This window comes from Etheostoma spectabile, unplaced genomic scaffold (assembly GCF_008692095.1).
Source record: "Etheostoma spectabile isolate EspeVRDwgs_2016 unplaced genomic scaffold, UIUC_Espe_1.0 scaffold452, whole genome shotgun sequence".
Classification (NCBI taxonomy): Eukaryota; Metazoa; Chordata; class Actinopteri; order Perciformes; family Percidae; genus Etheostoma; species Etheostoma spectabile.
Window position 1 is genome coordinate 316424 of NW_022605610.1, and position 8529 is coordinate 324952.

The following is an 8529-nucleotide window of genomic DNA, read 5'->3' on the forward strand; positions in this document are numbered from 1 at the left end:
GGGGGGGGGTGGAATAAGTCACATTAAATCCATTACATCCACATGGGCAGTCATAGGATTTAGATGCACTTGCGAAAGTGTGTACTTTGAAGCGTTTGTGTCCCAGATGGCAGCCAACGTTTTGGAGGCGAAGCGGCTTTTTAGAGAGGGTCAGTCGGACATGACTCCCCATCCTAATGCCTAATGGAGAGGCCTGGTCCCCATGTTGAGAACATGTGTCTCTCAGCCAGTGTTTACCAAGAGGAGAGTCTCTCTCAGCCATGCTTGAGTTCCCTGTCAAAGCCAATTAAGGGGGTACAAATGAAGATGGAGGATGTGGAGCCTCGGGCCAGGGGGGGTACGGCAGCACCGGGGGCCAAGTAGCCTCTTCGGTCGTCACTGTGGGGCTAAAGAAATCAGGGGCGCGTATGGCCGGGCCGGCTCATTCAATTGGCTCCGGCTTTGCATAATCACTGCATCCAATTCGTATTAGGAAAATTGACTTTTAGTTTTATTGCGAGTGAGCCTGTTTGTTGCATGTTGTAATTGTCGGTGAGAGGTTCAGGTAACCCTCCTGTTGTCCTCGGGTCCAATCTGACCCCTTTAAAAAATGTCTATATCTGAAATATGAGTTTCTTTTTAACCAAATTGCCATAAAAAATGGATTGGATTCCTTAAAACGCTCTTTGCAAATACAACTGATCACTTTCATTCCTCTGATCTTAACTGTTAGTCAAAATAATTCCTAATTTCTGCTTTTTTTTAACTCAAATATTAGGTATAATTCTATATAAATGAAGGTTATTCACCATGAATTCCAAAAAGTAGTAAAACTAGTAAGGGGATGTTAGTGAAAACTAAAAAAAAGTCTGAAAAAGGGACGAAAATGTCAAATTTTTGTCCGTTTTTGACCCGGGAGACAACACAAGGGTTGAGAGCTGCAAAGATAAATTAATTAGTGTTTAACTATTAAATTCATCGCCGACTATTTTGATGTAAATTAACATTTTAGCATCGTATAACACACTTCATTCAAAGTTGACCGAAACCAAATAAAAATATGATCTTTTCTACACTTTTCCAACCATCACAGCTCTAGTATTGGTGGAAATTAACACATATTTACAGATTTATATGTGCATATACTGTATGTTTTGTTGTATATGTATACTTGCTAAATATATACGCGCTAGCTACGTCACAGCTGTTTGTGGGAAACAGAAAGGTCTTTTTTTTAAAAGTTATATCTCTGAAGGGTTAAGAAACTTAACACTTTCTTATTTTCTTATTAAGTTTTATTGCTATTTGGCTGCAGTAGGCTCACTGATAAAATGTCTTGCGGAATTTTCTAGTTAATAATTGGTTTGAGTAATTTTTTTTACGTGGGGGAAAAATGGAATTATTCTCTAATATCAGCTTGTTAAATGTGAACATGGTTCTAGTCTCTTCTCTCCTCTGTGAGAGTAAACTGAATATCTTTGAGTTGCGGACATTTTTCACCATTTTAGAGACCAAACAACAAATCGATTAATCTAGAAAAATAATCAATAGTATAATCGGCCAATGAGTTTTTTGCGGCGACCCTGTTTCAGCTCCTTGCAACACAATAACGTGCAAAATGGTATTTTAAAGCCTTTTATGGCCACCTTTAGTCCGGTTGGGGCTGGAAAGCACATGTTCACCATCTGGCTTTGATTGATTAAAGCTCCTTTGAGTAATTAATGCCCACTTTACCTGAGAGTCGGCCCCTGTGGCTGAGAGGCTGGTGTGCGATGCTCAGACTGGGCAGACCCAAGGATCTAGTCGAGAGGGGCACGCAAATCTGCTTAGCACCCTGACCCCCCCCCCCCAGCCTCACATCTCAAGACCCTTCAGATGCTAATAAGGAGTGCACGTACAGTACATGTATGCTAGCTGCATCCATGTGTTTCAAATCAGGCTATAAACCATAAGGGGAGAGTGTCACATGGTTATTCTGACATTATACTAATGAGAATCAGAATCAGAATCAGAATCAGAATCAGAATCAGAATCGGCTTTATTTCCAGGTATGAGGACACAAATGAGGAATTTTTCTTTGGAGCATCGTTGCTCACACTGTGCTTACACACACAAAACAACCAAAACAAAATATACACACTAATAAATACACACAATATATACACACTAATCTATACACACTAATATATACACAATATATACACACTAATATATACACAATATACACATACTCTAAACAGAAACAATGTAGAGGCATGAGTGCAATGAAGAGTTCAATAAAAATATTTAAATGTGGAGTATAGTGCAAAGATACCGGGATAAATAGTATCATGTTATTATATGAACATTATGGACATTATGGACAGTTCTGAAATAGGAAATGATGAATAAATAACAAATAAGAGCGATGTGACAATGGGAATGATGAATAAATAGCAAATAATAAATAATAAGTGAGATGTGAGAATGATGAATAAATAGTAAATAGTAAGTGATAAGTGATAGTAATACATATATTACTAATCCGAATGCACATACATTTGCATGTGTTTTGTCTGCCTCCCTCCCGCAATTTCCTTTGTGTTTTTCTGCGTTTCAATTAATCTTAACAACAGTAATGAACGTGCTAGCTGCGTCCCTGTGACCGATCAGGCTGTAAACCCCCGTGGGAGCGTGTCACGCGCTGATTCTGACATTAGGAGTAGCGTGCTTGGAAGGATTTGATCTGTGTTTATTTATTTTGTTGTTGACTTTCCATTGGTCTGTTGTTCTTTGTGAAACCTCCTCAGTTGTGGTGCACGTGCACGTAGCGGAAAGAGAACTGAATTCCCCTCTGCCAAACGGCGTATTGTGACAGCGTGTCACCCCTCAGCTCGCTGCTATTGGCCCGTTTCATCTGTTTGTGATAAACGAGCAATATCAGTTCCCCCCCCCCCACGCCGCCCTTCCTTATTGAAGCTTCTCTTTGTCTTTTGGTAATTGTTTTCAGGAAACGTTAGGCCGAGCCACCGTGAATACACAGCATCGCTCAGCATTGATTCCACACTCCTGACTCTGACCTTTCCCCCGTCTGGAGTCCGGCGCTCGCTGCCACTCTGATGAGAGCCGGCGGATCGATTCCCCGCGGCCGTGAGAGAGAGTACTTCCATGTCTCTCGCGCTGACGTCCCCGCCAGGCATCCTGGATCTTGTACCTGGGTCTCGTTGTCGCCGCCTCGCCATATAATGAAACATTTACCCGTTAATCGCTGGCTCCACAAAGAAAGATCAGTTTAATTTGCTCTCGTTAAAGCCGTCTAGTCTAATGGGCTAATTAAGGGCTGTGGAAGGAACAGCAATCAGCCGAGGTCAAAACACCCCCCCCCCCCACCCCCCTCTTCAGGGAGGTGTACATCAATGGATCATAAATATTTTACTGCGTCTACCTACATGCACATGGAGCAGCATCCACCTTCGCTGAGGCTGATGCTGCTCACATTAAACCACTGGTCTCGCTTTGTCAGCTCCATCGCTACAGCGCTAGGTTACAGCACACACACACAAATACACACACAGTCGCACACACACAGATATACACACAGTCGCACACACACAGTCTCACACACACACACAGGTTACAGGATAATACACACACAATTACACACACAGTCGCACACACACAGTCTCACACACACACACAGGTTACAGGATACACACACAATTACACACACAGTCGCACACACAGTCGCACACACACAGTCTCACACACAAAGGTTACAGCATACACACACACAATTACACACAGACGGTCACATACACACAGACACACTCACACACACACACAGACACACACACACAGTCTCGCACTCACAGTCTCACATACACACAGTCTCACACACAGACGGTCACACACACACACACACAGTCTCACACACAGACGTTCACGCACACACAACACAGTCTCACACACAGAGTTCACGCACACACAGTCACACACACACACAGTCTCACACACACACACACACACCCACACCACCACAGACAGTCTCACAACACACAGTTGCACACAGACGGACACACACACACACCACACACCACACACACGACAGGCAGACAGTGTCACTCTCTCTCTCTCTCTCTCTCTCTCTCACACACAACACACACACAACACACCAGTCACACGTCTTACACACACACCCAGAGATAGACAGACAGACATACGCACACACACACACACAACAACACACAACACACACCACCAAACACCACACAACCACACACACCAGTCCTCACACACCAACACAACACACACACAGTCTCACACACACACATGAAGGATGTGGGTCCGGGGTGTTAGCTGGTTCAGGGTTGGGGGTTTATTAGATCGGGGGCGTGGTAATAGACAGGCAGCTGTGTCATGATTCTATCCCCGTGACCCGAGGCCAGGGGTCCGTGTTTGGCCAGAGGCGATGGGTGTAACGCCCCCCCCCCCCCCCCCCCCGCCGCTGCCTCTGTGAGGACCGACCTCTGACCTTTTTTATCCTGGGGGGGGGGAGGAGATCTATACCTGCAGCACGGCGGGGGGAGATGGGTAGAAACCCACCGACCGGGCTTCCGAAATCTCTGTAATGAAGTTGTGGCTTTCAGCTTGTCAAGTTGAAGGGCACAAGGCCCAAAAAGCAGCAATCACTCCATTTCACTGTGTGTTTCTGTTTTTTTTGTAGCTGTTCTCCCGGCTAATTTGTCATGGCGGACAGTTATCCCTGGATATTAAATTAAGGAGTTGACATTTTGTGTACCCGGCGAATCGACCGTGTCACCTTGAAAGTGTAGTGGCAGAGCTGCTCGAGGGATGGCGGCAGGCGGCAGGCGTGTGAAACACTTGGTCGACACATGACATTTCTGGGTCACGTTGGAAACCAGGCAACGCCACCTATAGTTAAAGAGGCAAGAAACGGAGGCAGCAATCCCTTTGTTCCTGTCACACCATTAGTGCTAATCTGATCCCGGCGCCCTTGCCTGTGTGGAAAGCTGATTTTGAGGAACACGTGTTGGTGGGAGACACACGGGGGCTTTTCTCAAGGAGATATTGATGTATTTTTCTTTGTATTTGTGTGTGTGTGCAGTGTATTTGCAGCCCGCTGTCCCTGTTTGATGGTCTGATTTTGGTCCATTATGTTGGCAGCGGGGGGTTGTGTGTTGTGTGTTGAGAGTTGTCGCATTGGCTCCCACTGCCCTGCGGGGGGGTCAGAAACCATCTGCAGCAGGCCTGTCCTAAAGTCCGAAGGGCGTGGCACGGTCTAAACGCAGCTTACAGATGTCTTATATTGATTTCCACATTTGGAAGCGTCTCTATTATTACTGATCGCCGATCAGGGCGCAAATCGCACAAATCCTTGGGCTGCTGGAGCTCAGCCGGAGCAGGCGGTTCGACGGCAGGCGTGCGGCATTGTGGGTAAGGTGTTGTGCCGTCTGTTCCGAGAGACATCGCCGTGGTTGAGATTTTACAACTCTGAAAGCGTGGCAGGAGACAGCTTCAACTGTCTGTGAATACCTGACTACACGGGCGCGTTTCCAGCCCCAGTGCCCCTGATACAAAGGATTTACAAATTACCTCGGCAATTTGATTTCATGCTGAAAATGACAGATTCAGGATAGGGTAAACAAGTAGATTTGGCAGTCTTTAGTAAGGGATTTGTCTCGGAAGCACTGCAGACACCTCATTAACTTAGATGTTGGAAACTGTTGGAAATAACCTATGCAACAAACTATTGATCCAACTCTGGCAGGCGTGTGTGTGTGTGTGTGTGTGTGTGTGTGTTATTATCAGCATTCATCCTATTTTAATGTACTTTAATGTACTTTATTAAAAACCACTCTGTTGTTATTACACACATTACACACAGGCCCAAATTACACACATGCTCAGTATACATGCAGATGTCAGAGTGTGTGTGTGTGTGTGTGTGTGTGTGGGGGGGGGGGGCTGCCTATGGGAAGGCGCCCCGAGGAGTTGGGGGTTTGGTTCCCCCTGAGGAGTAGGCACCTCTCCAGCTGCCAGTCCACCACCATGTTTTGGTCTGTATGTCCGACTTGATTAACCTGAGCTACGTTTCCACCGCTCCATTCAAAATAGCAAGAGACCAGTTCACTTATGGTGACACGGGAGCACGGGAAACTCCTCAACAGTAACTGGGAATCCAAAATACAACGACTTAAGTCAAGATGGGGACTTGAACATGCGACCCTTCAGATCCCAACCCAACTTCCTACAGCTGAGCTACTGCACTGGCTCATTTGAAAGCCATGACACTGTCTCTGTCTCTTATGGGGTTTGGTGGGGGGGGGGGGATTTCTGGGTATGTACGAAGGAGCAAGAAAGGGGAGGTAACCGTGTTCTTATGACCTCATAAGGGGGAAGATTCAGGATTGGACCGCATGTGAGCTTTCATTTTCTCAAAGGCAGAGCAGGATACCAAGGGCTCGGTGTACACCTATCACCATGTCTAGCCACTGGGGGGGCCATAGGCAGGCTGGGGGGACGCATCTTAATGTTAAAAAAAAACCTCATAAAGTGACATTTTCATGCCATGGGAGCTTTAACATATAATTTCATTGATTTTTCCTTTAAGTAGGCCCAGATTTTGAGCTTGGATAGACAAGTGCAAACACAGACGTGGTCCCAGGGGCTGATGACACCCCCGGGGGCTACAGAGTACTGAAGAGGATCCTACGAAGGGGGGGCGAGGACATATGCCTGCTAATAGGGAAGGAGCCTCCAGCAGCTGGTCTTGCGCCAAACTCCCAATCTTAATCTTGTCAACTTTCTGCCCAGCTGCTCCGACTGCGGGCCTGAACGTGAACGACAGAACTGTCGCAGAAAGACGAGTGTCCATGTTTCACCTGAAGTGTCTTGTTAGAGAGACAGGGATGTTAGCGCACGTGTGCCTGGTGTGCACGGGCTTGTTTTGTGCATATGTGTGCCGAGAAAGTTGGATCCCCGCAGGGTGCACCACACCGTACCGGAGTGTTTTTTTTTTTTCTTTTCATTTTGCATCATTTACCTCTTCCTCCAAAGCATAAAAAACATGAATATTAAAAACTACATCAAACAAGCATTCATGAAATATTAAAATGTTCGAGAGACAAGAAAAGCTTTTATCCACTCTCTTACATGTTCTGTACGTGTTTTCTCTTGTTCTCTCTCCCTCTCTCTTTTTCTCACAAACACACACACAACCACACACACACACAACCACACCGACACACACACACACACACACACACTGAAACAAAGCGCATTAGCACTCCCAGAATTTACCCACGGGTGAGAACGACAGACCTTCCCACTCGATCCACTCCTCTGCAGTATCAGCACGTTGCTGCTTTACATACACAGGAAAGTTCAATAATTTACCCTGGATTGAATTTACGGCAAACATACATGATTAAAAGTCTCAGATTTGGGGATGTCATGTTGTACAAGATGCCTAAGAGATGCGTCGCATTCCAGGAAGACCTGTTCTCCGTGACAACTCTGGCTCCTCTAACATGCATCCTGTTTAGGGAGATGGATTTCAGGCACACTCTTACTGGGTGAGCTAGACCCCAATTGGTTGTGTATGTTGTCAGGGCACAAAGTTAGTAGGGGACCAGGCTCGCTGATTATGTTATGCTGCCCCCACCCCCCCCCCCCCCCCATCCCATCTCTTTCATTCTGGCTACGAGCTAAGCGAGGTTGTGCTAATCAGTGTAGCAGCAGCTCTAAGCAGATGCTGTGTTTTTAGAAAAGATCCTGTTATGCGTGCACTACAAAAAATGTTGTGTAGGGGTAAAATCTCGCTCTCCCCTCTCCCATGATGCCTCCTGCCAATAGCGTAGCTAACCTGTTGGTGTTATTTCTGCACCAGTTGATGCTCCTTTACGCTGGTATTCAGCTACAGTAATGGGAATTCAAGTGAGCCCTCTGTTTTATGGATGAACTGACTTGTTGGAATATGCAAAGACTGAGATCCCACCGCGTTTGTGTGTGTCTTTGTGCAGCTGTGGGATGTGTTTCCAAGGTAGTGGGAGATTAATGGAAGAAAATAAAAAATCCTAAGAGGCTGCACGGCACATTGATTTTGTCATTTTTGACGTGGCTCGTTCGTTTATGCATTTATACCCATGCTTGTGTTTCCAGCGTTTGAATGCACTCTCTGCACAGTCGTGTCTTTCTCCTCCTGTCTGAGAGCATAGGGTAAAATAAATGGATTAAAGAAGATTGCAATTTTTCCTTTTGAAGCCAGCCTTATTTTATTCATCTCCATCCTCGTCCTCTCTCTCCCTGGCCGCCTCGGTGCGGCACGCCGCTCAGGAGAATAAAAGACAGATCTCTGGGTGCAGCCGTCATATTGTAAGCTAAATCTAATCAAAGGGAAAAGTGCTTTTAAATGTCTTTTGCTCCCTCGGGCAAAACGTTTGTGGGCCTCCCCCCCACCCTCCACTCTCGCCAAAAGCCTCCCGCCCAAACTCCACCGCCACAAGATGCGATTAATATTGAGCGGATACTTTGGCCTGCACCCCCCCCCCC

At 46.1% G+C, this 8529-nt stretch overlaps 1 protein-coding gene across 1 annotated transcript in view; it reads left to right on the top strand.

Annotated features, from left to right (window-relative positions):
- Positions 1–8529, top strand: part of LOC116686697 (tetratricopeptide repeat protein 28) — a 331008-nt gene that overhangs the window by 297805 nt on the left and 24674 nt on the right. The gene's annotated exons all lie outside the window — the stretch shown is intronic.